General features: G+C 42.1%; 1 protein-coding gene across 5 annotated transcripts in view; it reads right to left on the bottom strand.

The window, feature by feature from the left end:
• Positions 1-22,061, bottom strand: part of LDLRAD3 (low density lipoprotein receptor class A domain containing 3) — a 287,680-nt gene that overhangs the window by 58,826 nt on the left and 206,793 nt on the right. The gene's annotated exons all lie outside the window — the stretch shown is intronic.

Genomic DNA, 22,061 nt, shown 5'->3' with positions numbered 1-22,061 from the left:
ATACCTAATGTAAATGACGAGTTGATGGGTGCAGCACACCAACATGGCACATGTATACATATGTAACAAACCTGCACGTTGTGCACATGTACCCTAGAACTTAAAGCATAATAATAATAATAAAAAAGAATGAAATGGGAGATATTATAGGTGATACCACAGAAATACAAAAGACCATTCAAGGCTATTATGAATACCCTTACACACACAAAGTAGAAAAGCTAGAGGAGATGGATAAATTTTTGGAAATATACAACCCTCCTAGATTAAACCAGGAAGAAAAAGGAACTCTAAACAGACTAATAACAAGCAGCCCAATTGAAATGATAATTAAAAAATTGCCAACCAAAAAAGTCCAGGCACGGACAGATTCACAGTTGAATTCTATCAGACATTCAAGGAAGAACTAGTACCAATCCCACTGAAACTATTACAAATGATAGAGAAATAGGGAATTCTCCCTAAATCTTTCTATGAAGCCAGTATCACCCTAACACCAAAACCAGGAAAGGACATAACCAAAAAATAAAATTACAGACCAATATCCCTGATGAACATAGATGCAAAAATCCTCAACAAAATGATAGCTAACTGAATCCAACAGCATATCAAAAAGATAATCCAACCATGATCAAGTGAGTTTCATACCAGGGATGCAGGGCTGGTTTAATATACGCAAGTCAAGAAATGTGATACATCACATAAACAAAATCAAAAACAAAAATCATATGATCATCTCAATAGATGCAGAAAAAGCATTTGACAAAAATCCAGTATCCCTTTTTTATTAAAACCCTCAGCAAAATCGGCATAGAAGGGACATACCTTAATGTAATAAAAGCCATTTATGACAAACCCACAGCCAACATTACACTAAATGGGGAATAGTTGAAAGCAGTCCCCCCGAGAACTGGAACAAGACAAGGATGCCCGCCACTTCTATTCAACATAGTTCTGGAAGTCCTAGCCAGAGCAATCAAACGAGAACGAAATAAAGGGCATCCAAATTGTCAAAGAGGAGGTCAAACTGTTGCTCTTCACTTATGATATGATCATATACCTAAAAAACCCTAAAGACTCTGGATCTTCTAGAGTCTCCTAGATCTGACAAATGAATTCAGTAAAGTTTCAGGATACAAAATCAATGTGCACAAATCAGAAGTACTGCTATACACCAACAGCGACCAAGCTGAGAATCAAATCAAGAACTCAACTCCTTTTGCAATAGCTGCAAAACAAACAAACAAAAAAACACCTTAGGAATATACCTAACCAAGAACACGAAAGACCTCTACAAGGAAAACTACAAAACACTGCTGAAAGAAATCACAGATTACACAAACAAATGGAAACACACCCTATGCTTGTGGATGGGTAGAATATTGTGAAAATGACTATATTGCAAAAGCAATCTCCAAATTCAATCTAATTCCCATCAATATATTATAATAATTCTTCAAAGAACTAGAAAAAACAATCCTAAAATTCATGAGGAACCAAAAAAGAGCCCTCATAGCCAAAGAAAGACCAAGCAAAAAGAACAAACCTGGAAGCATCACATTATCCAACTTCAAATTATACTATAAGGCTATAGTCACCAAAACAGCATGGTACTGGTAGAAAAACAGGCACATAGACCAATGGAACAGAATAGGGAATCCAGAAATGAAGCCAAATACTTGCAGTCAACTGACCTTTGACAAAGCAAACAACAACATAAAGTGGGGAAAGCAAACAACAACATAAAGTGGGGAAAGCAAACAACAACATAAAGTGGGGAAAGCACATTCTATTCAACAAATGGTGTTGGGATAAGTGGACAAGCCTCATGTAAAAGAATGAAACTGGATCCTCATCTCTCACCTTATACAAAAATAAACTCAAGATGGATCAAAGACTTAAATCTAAGATCTGAAACCATAAAAAGTCTAGAAGATAACATCAGAAAAACCCTTCCAGACATGGGCTTAGGCAAAGACTTCATGACCAAGAACCCAAAAGCAAATGCAACAAAAACAGATAAATAGTGGGACTTAATTAAACGAAAAAGCTTCTGCATAGCAAAAGAAACAATCAGCAGAGTAAACACACAACCCAACAGAATGGGAGAAAATCTTTGCAAACTATGCATTCAACAAAGGACTAATATCGAGAATCTACAAGGGACTCAAACAATTCAGCAAAAAAAAAAAAAAATAATAATCTCATCAAATAGTGGGCTAAGGACACAAATAGACAATTTCCAAAAGAAGATAAACATCACGCCTATAATCCCAGCACTTTGGGAGGCCAAGACAGGTGGATCACGAAGTCAAGAGATCGATACCATCCTGGCCAACATGGTGAAACCCTGTCTCTACTAAAAATACAAAAATTAGCTGGGCATGGTGGCATGTGCCTGTTGTCCCACCTACTCGGGAGGCTGACGCAGGAGAATCGCTTCAACTCGGGAGGCGGAGGTTTCAGTGAGCCAAGATCGCGCCACTGCACTCCAACCTGGCAACAGAGGGAGACTCCGTCTCAAAAAAAAAAAAAAAAGAAGATATACAAATGGCCAACAAACGTATGACAAATTGCTCAACATCACTAATGATCAGGGAACTGCAGATCAAAACCACAATGTGATTCCACCTTACTCTTGCAAGAATGGCCATCATTAAAACATCAAAAGATAATAAATGTTGGCATGAATGTGGTGAACAGGGAACACTTTTATATCGCTGGTAGGAATGTAAACTAGTACAACCACTATGGAAAACAATATGGAGATTCCTTAAAGAACTAAAAGTAGATCTATCATTTGATCCAGCAATTTCATTACCGGGTATCTACCCAGAGGAAAAGAAGTCATTATATAAAAAATACACTTGCACATACATGTTTATAGCAGCACAATTTGCAATTGAAAAAATATGGAACCAGCCCAAATGCCCATAAATCAACAAGTGGATAAAGAAAATGTCAGATATATATGTGTGTGTGTATATATACGTATATATACGTATATATGTGTATATATACGTATATATGTGTATATGTGTATATATGTATATATGTATATATGTGTATATATGTATATATATGTGTGTATATATGTATATATGTGTATATATGTGTATATGTGTATATATGTATATATATGTGTATATATGTGTATATATATACACATACACACACATACACACCATGGAATATTGTTCAGCCATAAAAAGGAACAAAATAATGGCATTTGCAACAACCTGGATGGAGTTCAATACCATTATTTTAAGTGAAGTAACTCAGGGATGGAAAACCAAACATCATATGTTCTCACTTACAAGTGGGAGCTAAGCTATGAGGAGGCAAAGGCGTGAGAATGATATAATGCACTCTGGGGACCCAGAGAGGGAAGGGTGGGAGGAGGGTGAGGGATAAAAGACTGCACATTGGGTACAGTGTACATTGCTCGGGTGATAGGTGTACAAGAATTTCAGAAATTACCGCTAAAGAACTTATCCATGCAACCAAACAGCACCTGTTCCCCAAAAATCTATTGAATTAAAAAACTTAAAAAATACAAAAACCTAAAAATAGATGTACCCCCATGACCCAGCAATCTCACTGCTGAGGATATATCCAAAGGAAAGGAAATCAGGATACCGAAAAGATGCCTGCACTCCCATGCTTATGCAGCTCTATTAGCCAAGATACGAAATCAACATAAGTGCCCATCAATGGATGAATAGATAAAGAAAATGTGGTATGTATACATAATGGAATACTATTTAGCCACAGAAAGAATGAAATTCTGTCATTTGCAGTAACAAATGACAGGAACTAGAACTGGAAGACATTAGGTTAAGTGAAATAAGCCAGGCACAGAAACACAAATATTACATGTTCTCACTTACATGTGGGAGCTAAACAAAATTGATCTCACGGAGGGAAAGAGTAGAATGATGGTTACCAGAAGCTGGGAAGGGTGGCAGGGGTGAGGCTGGGATAAAGACAGTTTGGTTAATAGGTACAAACGTAAAGTTAAACAGAAGGAATAAGTCCTAGTATTCAACAGCGCAGTAGGGTGACTACAGTTAACAATAATTATATATTTCAAAACAGCTAGAAGAGATGATTTGGCATGTTCCCAGCAGAAATAAATGATAAATGTTTGAGGTGGTGGATATCCCAATTACCCTGGTTTGATCATTATGCATTGTATGCATTTGTCAAAATATCACATGTACCCCATAAATACTACAATCATTATGTATCAATAAAAAAACTCACAGATCAATAAGAAGGATTTGTTTTGCCCCAGGAGGAGCAGGGGTCCAGCTAATGCTCCACAACTGTAGTCTGCACTCACCCAAATCAGAAATAAGACAACTCTTCTGGGAGAGTAAAAAAGCAGGGTGACTCCTATAATGGGAATACAGAGTCATTCCTTATATGTCATTCTGCATAGCCATGCTTCAACCTCAATGTGAAACTCATTTAAAAGTGTTCAGCTCAAGGCACGATGTGGGCTGTGTTCTGTCTGAAGTCCATCTCCAGGCAGTCCTGAAAGTCATCTTAATTTGATGAATTAGAGAGCTGAGAAATCACAACATCTGGAAGTTTGATTTCTCCATGCTACCATTGTTAAGGGGAACCCAACTTTTCCAGGGCAATTTTATCTCCTCACCACCGATTTTGGTCGATATTCCCTGGCTAATGTCGAAGTCACTGGTTTCAGACTTCGGCTCTAACACACACACAACTGTTGCTAAAAAGTGAAATGAGTGACATTTACTGCTTTGCCTGCTTTGTGGAGGCTACCCTATTGATCACAACTGGGATTTACTTAAACATTTCCTAGCAGAAAAATACCTTCTGATTCTATCTCCTTCTGAAAATGCCAACAAACATGCCTGAGGCAGTAAAAAAAAAAAAAAAAAAAAAGAAGAAGAAAGAAAAAAATGGAATAAAATCATTTATCCATCCCCTCTACAACCATGTTGTTTTGTTAATATTATAACTTTAATTATTTCTCTGGTTCTTGACAGTTCACGTTGTTAGTCTAACCCTCACCCCGTATTGATTCTCCTCCTGCTAAAAACAAGCATCAGGGAGGCACCAAAAATTGCATGCTCAAGCTTAGTGCTATGCCAGGAGGTTATATCTTGCATATTAAATCTGGACAGCATTTAGGCTAAAGCAATCTTAGCTTTATGATCTTGTTGGTTTTTAAAGAAAATGTTAATGAAATATACATTACTTATGGCAGACAGCAATCCCAGTGGGGTCCATTTCAATTAGTATAGTTTGTTCAAAGAAAAAGCAAATTCAGCTCCTCCTCATTTGTCACCGGGCTGCCCTGCAACCTGAAGGCAGGGCCAGAAGAGAAAGTAGAGGAGAAGATCGATGAGCGTTTTCAGACCAATTCGGGAGTCTAAGAAAGAGGAGGGGATTCCTGACCAATTCATTCCCACCCACAGTGACTCTGAACTTCTCTTCTATGAGAATGACAAAGCATTTTAGTTGGTGCACCTTCCAGACACTGCATCCATGTGTCAGGGTGGCAAATTACCAGAAAAGTCAAGCATTCTGGCTTTGTGATGATGTTCTTAAGTCTGTTGTAGGCCTATGTCTTAGATACCGTGCTAGCTTCCCAGGGCTGCTGTAACAAAGTGCCATGAACTGCATGGCATGAAAACAATAGAAATGTATTCCGGAGGCCCAAAGTCTGCAATCAAGCTGTCAGCAGGGCGTGCTCCCTCTGAAGGCCCTAGGAAAGAGTCCTTCCTTGTCTCTTCCTCGCTGCTGGTGGTTGCTGGCTATCTTGGGTGCTCCTTGGCTTGTAGATGCATCTGGTAATGATTCTACTCTTTACCTCCATTGGATCAATTGTGTTTAGCTCTCAATCTCTGTTTCTGTCTTCACGTGGTCCTGTGAGTCTGTCTCTGTGTCCAAAATTCCTTCTTCTTATAGGGACATGAGACATATTGGATTTAGGGCCCACCCTAATCCAGTATGACCTCATCGTGATGGTTAATTTTATGTGTCAACTTAGCCAGGCTATGGTAATCAGCTTTTAGTCCACCACCAGTCCAGATGCAGCTGTGAAGATATTTCTTCAGATGAGATTAACGTCTCTGAGTTCAAGCAAATAATGTGGGCGGGCCTCATCCAAACAGTTGAAGGCTTTCAGAGAAAAGACTGAGGTTCCCGGGAAAAGAAGGAATTCTGCTTCCAGACTCCCTTCTGACTCAAGACTGCAACATCTACTCTTCTCTTGGTCTCCAGCTTGCTGACCTGCCCTGCAGATTTTGGACTAGCTAGCCCCGAACAACTGCATGAACCAATTCCTTAAAATAAATTAATATCATTCTATCTACATCCTATTCTATTAATTCCATTTTCCTGAAGAATGTTGACCATAAAACCATCTTAACTTGATTACATCTGCAAAAACTATATCCAAATAAGGTCACATACACAGGTGCTGGGTGGTTATGAATTTATGGAGAACATTATTCAACCCAGTACAGATATGGTAGACTAGAGCCTCACTATTCAAATGGTGCTTGGATCAGCAGCAGCGGCATCTCCTGGGAATTTGACAGACATGCATTCTCTCTGGCCCCATCCTGGACCTACTGAATCAGAATCTTCATTTTAACAGATCCCCAGATGATTTGTGTGTACATTACAATTTGAGAAGTACTGCGCTAGAAGATCATGTTTCCAACCATTTACAGTATTTATAATAAAAGGCTTGAAGTCTAGACATTGTAAAAATCAGATAGCTCTAAAGTAAAGGGTCAAAGAGGAAGAATTAAGAAACAAAGTAGAAATAACAGAGAGATTTGAAATAAGTCATCTCTCTTATTAATCAATATACACCTTACCAATAGTGGAAAATAAATAAATATTTGTCAAACAAATGGACAAAAGAATACATGAATGAAATGGGCTCTTTGTAACAGAGGTTTTCTAACAAACTGGCTTCTATTTACAAGGAAAGCCTTTAGGCAAAAGAGAAAAATTTCATTTCCACCCTCCAGAGTCCAGGTCACCTTTCCCCCTTCCATGTCTCACTGAGAGGCACTGCCATGCCAATGTGATTACCTGGTGACAGTGTCTCACTTGAATACTCATGTCTTGCTCTAGGCTCCCACTGTAACTCATGTTGACATGGAGCAATGTTTCATTTTCAGATCCATATGTATGAATTTTTAATGAACTGTGTCAAAGAAATCAGATATTTCCCCCTGCATTCCCACTCTATGGAATCAGATTTTGACCTTCTGCCAAACAACTATAAATCATGTTCAGCGGAAAGAGCAGGAACCAGGGGCTACTGCACATAGATTAGCCAGTCAATTTCCCTCTGTCAGCCCTTCACCTAAGCTGTCTAGGATGGGAGAGGAGGGAGGAGAGGAGAGGATGGAATAGAGGAAAGAAGGAAGGAAGGAAGGAAGGAAGGAAGGAAGGAAGGAAGGAAGGAAGGAAGGAAGGAGGGAAGGAGGGAGGGAGGGAGGGAGGGAGGGAGGGAGGGAGGGAGGAAGCAAGCCAGTCAGCCTAGAAAAGAAATATAAACAGTAGGCACTCAACGGTTACTAAAATATTTAAGCCATAAAAATGAGATCACTTATTTTTTGAAACCTGGGTGATCATCTTGTTAACTAGAATCTTTGGATCATTAATTCCCTGCTTCTGTAATTTGGTCTTATATTTCTTCATGTAAGATGACTTAAAACTGGGGGGTGGGAGGGGGAGGTGAGAAGTTTGAAAAAGTAGAATGAAAATAAATAATTTCCTTTTTCAAGAGCACTTTCCTAGAATTTCCATGAACTATGCAAAACACAGCAGGACCTTCCTAAATAAAGGCTCAATCAACACTTAGAAGGGAGCTGCAATTAGATACCATTTCTTGCCTAGCAGTGCAAGAATGATTTTTTAAAATGATAATATCCTATGTTGGCAATTATGTGATGAAAAAAAGGTTCTATCAAATTGCTTGTGGGGGTGTAAACAGATATCCATTTGGATAACAAGTTAGTAATATAAGTGTAATGGGCCCTAAAGGTGTTCATACCTCATATAAATCTTATGGTAATCTATCCTAAGGAAGTAATTCAAAAGACGAAAGCAAAAAAAAAGCTTTGAAGCCATCACAACTTCGTCTACAACAATGTATTGACAAAATCTAAATGTTCATCAATAGATGTGTGGCTAAGTAAAATAAGATGCACCCATTTAATAGAATATCATACAACCATTAAGAATGCTTACTAAGAGTTTATAACAACATGGGAAAATATTTATTAATATAAGTGGGAAAAAAAGTAGGATGTAAAACTGAATAAAAAGTATCATGGTTGCAAGAACAAAAAGCCTCTATTGCCTAGGCATGGAAAAGGATATGGGAGGAAATACGCCAACTGCTAATAGTGATTATTTATGGAAGCAGGAAATGTGGGTAAATTTTTCCCTGTTCTATATTTTCCAAACATCCTATAATGAGTAGATGCACTTTTATAATGGGAACATAAGATTTTATTGTGCTTTTGAAAAGCAAGTCAGTTGTATAAGTAAAAATTTAAAAGATATCTCCTTCAACAAACAATAGCAACTGGGTCATGGCTAATTCAAGGTGAAGCACATTTGTAAATATCAAATTTTCTAATCTAACATCCAGATCTGGGACATAGAAGAATCTGGCGGGCTGCCTGCTCGCAAAGCTTCTATCTCTGTCCAAAATACTGCACTTAAGAAGTTAAAGGAAGAGTCAGAGCTGTCAGCTTTAAGCCAGTAGATTCTAGGATGATTCAAATAGCTGTCATAGACACTCCATTTGCTAAAGCTCACTCACTGGAAGGGGATCTGGCACACAGGGCTGAAGAACAGACACACGGATGGACAGACATGGATTGTATCGGACCCTGCTGCTTGCCAGTAATCATCCCCACTCACAGCATTTTCCTTTCTTGGCAAGTTTGTACACTTAAAAGCTACCACCTCTCGCTTTTTTACCCTGTTCAAGCAAAAAATTTTGAAGCAAGCCATCTGTGCCTGGAAATGAGCAGCAATCTAAGACCATATGCAAGTGCAGGGGCAGGGGCACAATTCCATTTGAGTGATGAGTTTATTGATAAATGTTCTAAGTGGCTGACTCTTGTTCAATTTTAAATAAAGCATGGTGATTTAAATAGGTGAAACAGCATCAGCAGCAGGCAGCTTGTGATGAGCAAACCCAACGCCCATGTGCTTCACATAAGACATCTTAACAATTTTCATCACCATGGAAGCTTGTATGAGATGCACAGGGACAGAGCGTGGCTGAGATTCCCAGGGCTCAACCATGATATCAGCTCCTGTGTGACCTAGAGGATCACCCAGGGCAGTGGTAAGAGGCTGGAAAATGGCTCCTTCTAGAGAGATGTCTTAATTCAGTTCTGTCACCGATTTCCTCTCTTCCCACTGGAAGCTCTAGGTCTCTATTTTCTTAATCCAGTCAGGCAGGACATAGATCAAAGCAGTGAAAACTGAAGCCACTCAGCACTAGGGACAAAGAAGAAAACGGGAGCAAAATTGAGGTGGCTCATTCAGTGCTCTAAACCAGTGAACTTCCACCATTTGAGACACTATTCCCCCAGTATATGTATATTTACATTATATACATGATCCCGTCAATCTATATATCAAATCTAAAGCTTTTCTTTCTTCCTGCCCTTCTTCCCCTCCCCTTTTCCCTTTCTCTCTCCCTTTTCCCTCCGTCCCTCCCTCCCTTCCTTCCCTAAACAATCACCTTGCACACATCCCTCTTTGGAAGACTGTTCTAAACACTCAAGTGGGTTATCAAATGGGTGCAGGAGTGAAGGGGTGGGAAAGGCAGTGCATTTCCTACCTTTACAGTCTTGCAGAGGGAAACCATCCTGAAAAGGATTTCCACATATGGTTGGTAGGTATCTTACATCACCATTCTCCAAAATCTATTTACCTACACTGGGCACTTGACTATACCCAGTCACACATCATATGCAGGGAAGTAAGGCTAGGCTTCATTAATGTGGATCCCATAAGCTAATTCAAACCAGGCTGGGCTAAGCAACACCTCGGTGCTGTGTATTAAGAAGAATGGGTCTGCTGAATAATCAGAGTGGAGAAAGTGGCAGCAGTCAGGGGGATGTTTAATTGCTGGAAGGGAATAGACTCTTTTCAGGCTCCATTTATAGCCAAGCAATCCATCTACCAATTACAGGCAAGTTCTTATCCAGACATTAAAGCAGGCAACTGCCTGTGTTGGAAATCAACCAAAACTGCTTATCTTCAGCCTTCCATAATTCCAGACCTTTTGCTGATCCGCCCTGGCTTCTCGCCTAATGCGTTTGCATTGCTTTTTCTGCTCCCACTTTTAGCCCCTAGAGTTTACCCTGATATCAAACACCCATGAAGACACACAGGCAAGGCAGTGAGCAGATCTTTGTTTTAACTGCTTGGGGAAGGAAGAAGCTGTTTGGTCTCTTGGGTCTGTATTTGTCCTGCTGAACATCACAGCTGCTGAGCCCTTGTGGATAGGATCCAGATATAACGACAACCCTGTTTCCCCCTTTGCATTTGAAATATTCCAGAAACGGAGACTGTCATGAGAAGGGGATGGGGGAAGCTGCAAAGTTAGCCAATGCATTTTAAAAATGGAGACTCCATACCAAATTGGGCATTTCTATTGCAAATCAAGCATTCACTGGGCCCACCATTAGCCAAGCTCAGGATCCTGGCTAATTAAGTCAGTCTCCAGTGGGAAGCTATAGACTTAGGGACCATGGCTTAGCTCCAGTCTGAGAAGCTCACGGCTAAGGCTCTGCTTCATTCTTCATGCAATGTCTAGCAAATCAAAGCTAATGTGAGGAGCACAGCCACAGCTGACTGGGCCTCCCCTCAGTCATGTGCACTCAAAGCCCAGGGCACCACTGATTCACATGTCATTTCCCTGCATTAACATTCTGTCTGGGTTCTAGCTTCACACTCAACAAGTCTATTGCAAGCTATAAATCAGGAGACGAAGGACAGGGTGGTGTGCCAAGACATGTTCTCAGACATGGTGCACAGTGACAGAAACCATCTTAATAATGTGATCTTTAGAGACTCAAGGAAGATCGGACACGCTGTCATTTCTCCCTTGATGAGGAATCCTGCCAGGGAGAAGTGACTGATATCCCAATTCTTCAAAAATGCATCTTTCTAAAAATGTAGATGAAACTTATAAAAATAGTTTTGATGCTCCTCCAACTCAACTTTTTCCCCAGCACCCTGCCCCCACCATGGCTTAAAAATACCACGCCAGGAATTTATATTTGGTTCAAAGTTGCTTAGCACATCGAGGCTAAATACAGCTTATACACCAATTTTGCTTCCAAAATTACTTACTTGTAAATGTATAAAACCGTAACGGAATGATTTATAGTTTTACTTCAGTTCTTTCATTACTGATTTGCAGAGATCTCTCTAGGGGTGATTATTTTTGGATATTTCTAAGTCTGCGGACTGCACAACTCTCGATAGATGTTAACTCATTCTCAGAGAGCCTCATCGTAACTGAATTATGCATCTCATTCATTTAAACATTTAATGAACACCCATGAAGCATTAAGTACAGCAGGGCACACAAAGCTGACTAAGGCAAGGGCTTGTGTCCTCAAGAACTTACACTTGTTCTCAGTCATCTTGTAAGCTGGGAAATGTGTTGACACAGTGGCTAAATTTAGTGGCAAAATAAAACTTCCCTGGTCTGAAGCCCAGGTTGTATATGTCTACCAATGTATCTTACCGCTCTTCTGTAAGAGGAATTTGCTGGAACGGAAGTGGAGTTGGCCTCTGAAGATTGTTGTACTCCATTCATCCATTCATCCATCCATCCATCCATCCATCCATCCATCCATCCATCCATCCATCCCAAAATGAATCAGTAGAATGTAGACTCCACAAGGGTAGGGATTTTTATCTGTTTCCCCCACATTTATAAACACATCTACAGATATGTATTTAGAAATATATCTACAGATATGTATTTATAAATACATCATATATTTATATGATGGCCTGTCTGCTATTTGTAAAAGTTTGTATCTCACCCTGCTAGCAGGAAGCAGTTGCCAAAGCCTGATTTCTACTTGGAACAAAATCACTCTGAAGTTCCATTTCCTCAGTTAGAAAATGGGGATAATATTATAGATGTCATAGGATTCCTGGGAGGAATCAAAGGGGTAATATAAGAAATGTACTTTACACACACTGCCTGGTACCCTAAAGCTCTTGACAAATGTGGAGTATCTTCCCCTCTCTGCTACAGGAAAGGGAAATCAGAAAGAATGGGAAGCCCTCACTGTGCACAGAAGGAGAGACGGGCATTCTGAGAGCTTCAAGATCCTGCTTCCGGCCGGGCGCGGTGGCTCACGCCTGTAATCCCAGCACTTTGGGAGGCCGAGGTGGGCAGATCACCTGAGGTCAGGAGTTCAAGACCAGCATGGCCAATATGGTGAAACCCTATTTCTACTGAAAATACAGAAATTAGCTGGGTGTGGTTGCAGGTGCCTGTAATCCCAACTACTCGGGAGGGTGAGGCAGGAGAATCACCTGAACCTGGGAGGCGGAGGTTGCAGTGAGCCCAGATTGCGCCATTGCACTCCAGCCTGGGCAACAAGAGCGAAACTCTGTCCCTCCCCACGCCAACAAAAAGATCCTGTTTCCATTTTGAGTTCTCACTAAGTCATTGTGTGACTTTGAGCTGGTCACTAACGCATTTTCAGTCCCGATTTCTTCTATGTGAAAATACTTTTTAAAACTGAAAACCAATATGAAAGGGTAAACGATACCTATGAAAAGACCCAGACAGCATTATTTTATTCAAAGATCCTCTCTGACAAGCAGAGTTCCTGGGTTGAACGATGGGCCAAAAATATTTTAAGGGAAAAAACTGACCCCTGAGAGCCTCATTAAAAGAAAGATAAACTCCCAGGAACCATATTTTATTTTTTGCTGCAAGGCTAAATATGGGTTAAGAGGAAAAAATAACTGCTGGGATAAGCATTCATGTATCTTATAATTAAATATTTCAAGGAGGATTTGGTGCAAGAGGGGTCGCTAAGCTGCCATTCACTCCCACGGGCCTTATCTCCTCTGGCCGGGAAATCACGCTGGCTTTCTGTGAGCATGATTTTCCCCCAGGATTCACTGGGCCACGTCCCTTGAGGCTGGCCCACACAAAGGGCAGAGGGGTCTGAGAACAAAGATGCGGTGCCTGCAATATGTCCCACAAAACAGCAAGCTGGAATTTTATCATGTTCACTTCACCAGGATGTTCATTCACCAGATTCAGGTTTATTCTTTGCGTCTCAGGCAAGAACAGGGAAGGGAGATGCTTTTCTTTCTGTCAGACTGTGGCTTATCTGCCTCGCTCACAGCCAGTAAGGCCACGGATTTATAAATTTTCCCGCAACAGTCTTATCAACCACTAGCAATGTGCAGCAACGTGGGACTGAGTGTTTTCAAGGGGGTCCCAACAAAAGCCCTGCAGCTCTGTGTTGCTGATGAGTTGCCGGAGGACTCACTACTGGGCTGGGAACATAAGACTCAGGCTTGGGATGGAAGGAGAGGAAGGAACCATTCTGGCCCTCCAGGGTAGGGGTGGTTATTCTGTGGGCAAAGGTCATAGGCCTTTGCCACCTTGATTCTTGTCCCCTGAGTTCTCCTTTTTTTTTGAGGGCCTCGCTCTGTTGCCCAGGCCGGAGTGCAGTGGCATGATCTGGGCTTACTGCAGCCTCAACCTCCCAAGCTCAAGCAATCCTCCCACCTCAGCGTCCCATGTAGCTGGGACTACAGGAGCATGTCACCACATCTGGCTATTTTTTTTTTTTAAGTTTCTGTAAAGACGGTGTTTTACTATGTTGACCAGGCTGGTCTTGAACTCCTGGCCTCAAGTGATCCTTCTGCCTTGGCTTCCCCTGGGATTATAGCAGTGAGCCACCGCATCTGGCTCCTTTTTCTTTTTAGAGACAGGGTCTGACTCTGTTGCTCAGGCTGGAGTCCAGTGGCATGCTCACGGCTCACCGCAGAATCAACCTCCCGAGCTCAGGTGATCCTCCCACCTCGGCTTCTCCAGTAGCTGGGACTACAGGCAAACACCACCATACCCAGCAAGTTTTTAAAAATTTTTATATAGATGGGGGTCTCACTATGTTGCCCAGGCTGGTCTCAAATTCCTGGGCTCAAGCGATGCTTCGGCCTTCGTGTCCTAAGTGCTGGGATTACAGCCGTGAACGACCACACCCGGCCAAGTTCTTTTTCAATGGAATTGTCACCATGTATCACTGTCACTGTCTCCTTATCTCACTGTTCTTCTTCATCTTCCTCATTTCTATTCAAATCTGAGTAACAGTTCAGCCCTTCCTTTAATTTCCACAATTTAAGAAAGCAGCCAACACGTACAAAATTACAATTAGAAAAACTGGTGTTCTCTTGCACAGTAGGGCAGCTATAGTTAATAATAATGTATTGTATATTTCAAAGTAGCTAGACCTTTCTGAATGTAGTCACCAAAAGAAATGACACACATATAAGGTGATGGATATGCCAATTACCCTGATTTGATCATTACACAATGTATACATGGATTACAACACATTGTACCCTGTAAATATGTACAATTATTATGTATCAATTAAAAAAATATAAAAGACAGTTGTAGTAAGAAGAGGCTATCATTTTAACATCATTAATTCATTCATTTATTCATTCCACAAAGTCTTTAGTGAGCATCTGTCACACCACAGGCACTGCTCCAGCTGATGGGATACGATGATATACAGAACAGAAATTCCTGCCCTCACAGAATTTACATGGTAGTGGGCAGAGACAGAGAGTAGACATAATAAAAAGTTATAGGGTATATTGTTTGGGAGAAGATAATAAATGCTGTAGCAAAAAAAAAAAAAAAAAAAAAAGCCCAGAACCTGGTAAGTGGAACGAAGAGGGAGCGGGGTTGGTGATGGGTTGCAATTTTAAACAGGGGGTGGGGATTGGGATGGGGTTCTCCTTGAGAGGGTGGCACCTGATAAAGAGCTGAAGGTGGACCCTTGGGTATATGGAAGACAGGTGTTCTACGTGAACAGAACAGCAAGTGCAAAGATCCTGGGGTGAGAGAGTCTTTGGAGCATTTGAGGAAGAGCAAGGGGGCTTTTTCCTTAAAATTCAATGAAACTCAAAGGGAATTACCCCCGGACAGTGACGTGCCTGGAACTCTCATAGCTGAGGCAGCTCTCATAACTCATGTGCTGAGGCTATCTTCATAGACTATCCCACTGGAATGTTTTTTCAACATCAGGTCCCAACCAAATAGTATAATAAGTACAGAAACTAACATAGTGGGTCAGGGCCAGCATAAAACGAAAAGAAGGAAATAGAATGTATTAAAAAATACCTGCGTCAGTGTGCTGAATGCAGAATGACTTCCTATCTGTATATTTGTGATATAAAAGTAGTTCTTATTGTAGGTTGGGGTCCAAATTGCTTAACAGCTACTAACCAACAGGTTACCTTCTACTGAGTCCCCAACCTGCCTCCTTGTAGCAGTGCCTTCTGCTCCCAGAACCTGGAAGCATCTGCCCGTGAGAGATCTAGATTCCTTATAATCTAAGCTCAAAAAGAGGCTCAGAGAGAAAAAGACGTTTCCTCAACCACCAGACGTTGCCTGTCTCAGCAACAACTGAAATGGAGACACTCCACCCCCTCCAAAAGACAGACACCCTGCTTCCCACCCAGGGGCTACATCTTCCTGTGATGGTCCCAATGGCTCCTACTCCACTAGAATTTTAAGACACTCAAAACAAGAGACCCGCACAATAGTAGGGGCTCCCTTCCCTTATCATGACCCCCAATCCACAGAGTGGAGTTTAACTCATGGGCAGTTTGCTGGAAAATAACTCCCTGGCCTAACCAATGTTCATCTGTTCTCTGGGCCAAGAACCCCATGGTTCATTTGGGACTTTAAAAACTGACTAAATAAAAAGAAATTTTAAAAATCAACAAAAGTGCAACAGAACCACTCACAAGCTGCAATGTGGGAAACTCTTCAATTAACTCCCTCTCAAGTTTTTCTCTTCTGACAAGACCAAGTTTGTCTGGCATCCCCCAGAGGTCTCCCTTTATCTGGACAACTCATTTTGAGTTTTTGGACTACATCCTGCACTAAGCAGGAAATTATTAATGTTCCCATTTAAAGGCATGAGGGGGCAGAGATCCTCTATGATGGTTTCGGGGGTGCAGGAGACTGTATACAATCTGGAGACCCCATCAGCCCCTTACAGCATTACTGGGAGCATTCTGAATGGGGTCCTCTCTTTCCAGCAGGAGACCAACAGATTGCCCTTAATAGAATTGTTTAAATTGCCTAAAATTGCTGCTTCTATTCCAGGCTGAAAATTACAGCCCTTACGCTGTTTCCCATCCTCTCCCCAGGGTTACTCAGTGCCCCAGAGGAGATCTGTACTAACGACAACATCATCAACAAAACCTGAATGTACTTTGTGTGGAGAAAAATATTTGCAGCTTTTCAACCAGATCCGAAAAGGCAGTGACTGACATACACACGTTCTCCCAAATGAATTCAGATTTTCCTTTTTTTTTCCTTTGGCATGACAAAAAAAAATTACCAGCTTGATTTATGTTGCCTTCTGAAATGTTACAAATCAAATGCTAAAAATCTCTGAAACCATATCATGCTGAAGATGATGAATGCTGATCTTCCTTCTTTGTCATTTTCTGCCAGCTGGGTGGGTGCCATGAGGAGGGGAGGGGATGATGAAGAAGTTATTGTTGCCAAATAATGCCACATCAGGGTGTGAGTGTTGAGACAGTCATTTCCTTACCTTAACTCCCCTCTAAGAGAAGGCTGTGTGGGGGTAAACAAACAAAACCCAATCTGTGTATATTTCAAGGACGTAGATCTTCTGAAAACTGCTGTTTACTGCAGTGAGACAGCACTGCCTTGGGAGACCCAACTTCTTTCAGCTCATGCTAACAATGGCAAATGGGTGGCCCTGATCCAAGTGGCCCTGTACTGCCCCATCCATGTTCTGCCAAGGCACCTGGCCCTACCCAGGGTCCTGCTGGGCAGAGCTGGCTATACGAACAAACTTGAGCTTTGAGTTTGCAGTGACAATGTGTATGTGCAAACAGCTCTTCAGTTGGGGATCGTGCCACTCCAAAGGAATCACAAACTGCTTTGGATTCAATCTTGAAGCCTCAACCAAGACTGCCAACTACTGGCGGTCTTTTTTATCCCTTCAGGTGCTTAGCTGTTGATGAGGTTATACAATTTCCACTCAGTACGTTCTTCTCAACGAAAGCAAAGGACTTCTGACACATCGCAAGGCTCTACCTCGAATCAGCAGAGTCAATCTCTTGTATGGAGTCTCTAAAAACTGCTCCCTGGGTGATTCTAATGTGCAACTAGGATTGAGAACCACTAAAGAAATGGAGAGGCAGAACACGACTCATCTAAGAACATAATTTCCCAGCTCAAAGCTCTTTCCTCCACAGAGCCCTGCAAGTGGCCACATGCTACTATTGCTGGCTCAGCTTCTTGAAGGCAGGGGGAAGGCAGGCCCAGGACTTTTAAGGACCAAGACTAGGCTCCAACAGAGGATTTTCTAGATAGGCGCATCCCACTCCTCTAGTTTCCATTGAAAAAAATCTTGCTGCGCACCTACTATGAGCCAGGCGGGTACCCCTGGGAATAACAGGGGTGAACAAGAGGCCCCTGCTGTATCCTAAAGTGATGGATAACTATGTTCTTGAACTAGGCTAAGTGCTTTGCATTCTCTCATTGTCTCATTTAATCCTTACCACTAGTCTGTGAAGTACGTATTATTATCCTTATTTTACAGAGGAAGAAACTAAGGCTCAGAAACATTAAGCCACTTGCTCAAGGTCACACAGCTGGGAAATAACACAAGTCTGACTTGTTCCAGGCATGGAGGCCAGCGTGGGGAGAAAACAGGGAGCAAAGATGAGCTGGGGAACAGACGCGGAAGTCAATGTAACTATGACTTCAGCGGGCTCTCTCCAAACAAAGTTTTAGATGAAATTCTTTAAACAAGAAGGAAGAAAATAATTTGGAATTTTTGGCAACATTTTGAGGCAGAGCTTCAAAGGACCCGGATAAACAATGAATGTCACTGAAAGGCCACAGAGCAGAGGGGCAGAATCACATGCTCGCCATGCCAAGAGCTGCTGAAAAAAGAAAATACTTGACAGCGTGATCTGTGGGTTGTTAACAGCATCTGAAAATCTTTCTAGGTCAGCAGATTTCCTAGACAGCTGTGATCCACTCTGGGGAGACTGTCAGCCATTGATTAATTCCTAATCAATGAGAAAGCAAATGATGGCAAATGAACCAGCCTGAACCTGGAAAGACTGTGGGTCTGGGGTAAAAGGCCATCCTCTTCCCAGCAGAATTCAAAGTAAGGGCAAGGGTGAGAGGGTGGAAAACAGGGAAATGGGGAAGAGGAGGAGCTGCCCAAGGAAAGAGGACAGGAAGGGAGAGAGAGAAGCAGACAGATGGACTGGGCCTAAAGACAGCATGAGCTCCTGGGAGAGGGACTTGTGGTAGAGGCCAGGGGAGACTGCCTGGGGTCACCTGGTGGTTGGTTTGTCCATGATGGAAAATTTTGTCTCAAATGAGGCTGTCATTAGGATGCACATGGATGTCCCTCTGACATAAATTCCAAGAAAATTAACCAATAGGAACTGAATGATAAGACATGAAACAAATTCCTAATTAAGTTACCTGACTCCAGACTGACTGCAGCTGCAGGTTCTGAAATGGGTTTGCATGGGAGGCTACAGGCAGTATGGAATGGGGGAAAATAACGGGGTTTTTGGTCAACTAAGTTCAGGAAACACAGGTTAGACAACAACAAACAATTTCTTTTCCATACGACTTCTCTAAACCTCTGTTGTGATTTCTAAGATTGGGAAAGTGCCTCCCAAATTCATGTGACCACAGGCGGAGCTGCTTGTGGATTTAGGGTTCTAAGGAACACGCTTTAGGAAAGCTACTTGGGTACAAAGGGAGTAAGTGGGGTCCAAGAGCCCCTAGGCTGTGCCACCTGGGGTCTAGTCATCTCTTGGACACTAACAGTGGGTCACCATTTACCTGTCCTGGCTCACCCGCAGGCTGGGGACATCAGTGGTGGTGGTATCATGGGCACATTCTTCAAATTTAAGTCCCCCAGATGTTTAAAGGTGTGACTGACTTTCAGTCGGTGTGGCATTCTCTGAGCTCAAAATTGGGACTCTTTAAGAATGCCAGAATGCGAGAGAACATTCTGGATGAACTCATCTCTTTACAAAAAGAACAGAGGCCGAGGAAGTCAAGCGGTTTATGCCAAAGTCTCTGGGACAACTCAGTGGTTGAGACACAACTGGAACCCGAGGCTTCTGGCCTTCAGTCTGGGATGAAGGTGCCTCTCCAACTCCCCCACACCCCACTGAAGGCACAATTCCAACCAATGTTTAAAAACTTAGAAGAACAGTATCCTTGAGCTGTTGGAGAGGTGGTAAATTCTACTTTCCCATGGCCCGCCTACCTCTTGTTAGTCTATCGATGATACTTGCACATGATTTATCCTGTAAAAAAAAACATTAACAAGCAAAGCAAGCTAGAGAAACCCCCTACGGCAGGAAGGTAAACATTTGCCCACCACTAGAGCAAATAAATATGCACTTAGCTGCATTCCTCCCTTCTCCTTTGTTCAAGAAGCAGAAAAAAATAAGGCCAAAAGAGAGCACTTGGGAAATGGGTCACCGGGATTGCAAAAAGGGATGTTCCACTTAGCCATTCAAAACGTGTCTTGCTAATTAAGAACATGTACTTGGTAACAGGGTCTACCTTTACGACAAATTTACAGACAGATCCAGAAATAGATCAACCAAGGTAATCCAGAGAGAAGCCTCAATGTCCTAAGAGAGGGAGGGGTGCCAACCGACCCAGCAAAAGGTCTGAGTAAAGCAGAGATACCCCAACTGTGTTCAATTAAAAGTTCTCTCCCACAGCAACCAGAGCCAGCCAGTGCTCAGACAGAAACTTACATGGAATTTACTCATCTTGCTTGACAATAATCTCCAGTCCCTCCTGGGCTCAAGTGCTTTCTGCAGCAATGTTAGGTGGCATTTATTCACTCCTGAAGTATACATTCAACAAATATTTGCTGCAGGAGGACCTGTTCTGAGAAGTGGGGATACCACATCTACAACTCAGAGTTCCTATGCCCATGGAGCACATCCTGGTCAAGCACCCCCACTATGCTGGGCATCTCTCGGCGTCCTCCAAGAACCCGAAGCTGTAAGTGTTACTAACCCCCTTGTTGGAGATCCTGAGGCTCAGAGTGAGAAAATAACATGCCACAAATCCATGGTAAATGGCAGATTCAGGAGTGGAACCCAGGTGAGCAGGACCTCAGAGTATTCATCCACAAACTTTAATCATCCCTGCCTCAATTAAGAAAGGAGACTGCTTGATTGTACCCTCGACTGAAAGCTTCCTCTTCCTCTTTGTTGGAGGTCCCCAAGAGCACCCCAAATGTGAAGATTTGCTAAGAGGACTCACAGGACTCAGCATATACTTGTACTCACAGGCACAATGTATTAGAGCAAAAGGTTACAGAGCAAAAATAGCATGGAAAAAGGTGCATGGAGTAAAGTCTGGGGGAAACCAGGTGCAAGCTGTCAAGCATCCCAACTATTTATCCTAAAACAGACCTGCTATTTAAACTTTTTTCTGCACACCCTTCTGTTAGAAAAGCTGATCTGTGCAAATGGCCAAAGTGAGTTGGAAGCAGACAAAGCCAGAAGTATAGATGAAACCCTCCCTGATAGAAGAATGGATGAATTTGTAAAACAGACTATATGGAGGATTTTTTTGGTGGGAGTGAATAGGGACACGGGTAGGGGCTGGGTGATTTCATTATGAAAGAGGTTTGGAAAGGGGAAAGCACTGGCACCAGCATCAGAGGACCTAAGGCTCTGTTTGACTTAAGGTCAATTCCTATCGCTAATGAGCTGTGTGACTGTGGCCAAGTCACTTAACCTCTCTGGTTTTCTCATCTGTAAAATGAGACGAAAGCTGAATTAGATAAACCTCTAATGGTCTTTCTGTCTCTGATAGCATCTGGTTTTATAACTGACTAGAGATTTTCTTTAAAATGGAAAGATTCCCTGGTGAATTTAGAAAATGACTCAATTCCACACAGCTTTCAGGAGCACGTGTATCACAAAGTGAGACTCATCTATGGATTCTTTAGCTAAAGGAAAAGGAAAGTGTGTGTTGGAGGGAAAGAGAGCATTTCTCAGCCAAGTGGCCAATTTGCGGTTTCAGTTCCCTTAGGAGGCGTTTGGAAATTCAGCATTCCTTGGTTCTACCAGTTTTTACCTCACTCAGGAAAAGGGAGTTGGATGGGCTGGTTTGGGAAGCTGGTGGTGGTCACAGAAGTCACTGCAGACACTTTGGGGTAATTTTCTCCAAGTCATCCAGCTAAAATGTTGGGGTCAAGTCTATGAAGCTCTCTGGTAGCCCCAGCTCATGATCTAGCATTTCCTTGTAGTGGTACTAACAGACAAGACAACAGTACTCAGTGGGCTGGGAGGAACTGTTTATTTTCCTTCCTTTTATTCTATTGATTGATTGTAAAGTCTAGCCTGCTTGGTAGAATTCATGCTAGCGCCAGGGTCTCTACTACAGACACTGATGTGTAACTGGCACTAGACAGGATTGGGGATTTTGACCAATAAACATTTATCAAGCTCAATGGAGGAGATGGAAGACTAAAAACAATTCAAAGTGGGATCCCGCCCTCACGGAACTTAGCGTCTAGTAAGGAGGGAGCAGAGTGCCATGGAAAGACCATGGGCTTTGCAAAGAGACCTGAGTTGACTACTGCCCAGCCCAATTGTTTACTAGCTATGTGGCCCTGGGCAAGAAACTTAGCATTTGTAGCCTTAGTTTCCTTCTTTGTAAAATGGCGGTAACAGAGTCCAACTGT

This window comes from Pan troglodytes, chromosome 9 (assembly GCF_028858775.2).
Source record: "Pan troglodytes isolate AG18354 chromosome 9, NHGRI_mPanTro3-v2.0_pri, whole genome shotgun sequence".
Lineage (NCBI taxonomy): Eukaryota > Metazoa > Chordata > Mammalia > Primates > Hominidae > Pan > Pan troglodytes.
Note: the sequence above shows the minus strand (reverse complement) of the source record. Positions and strands in the feature narration are given on the sequence as shown.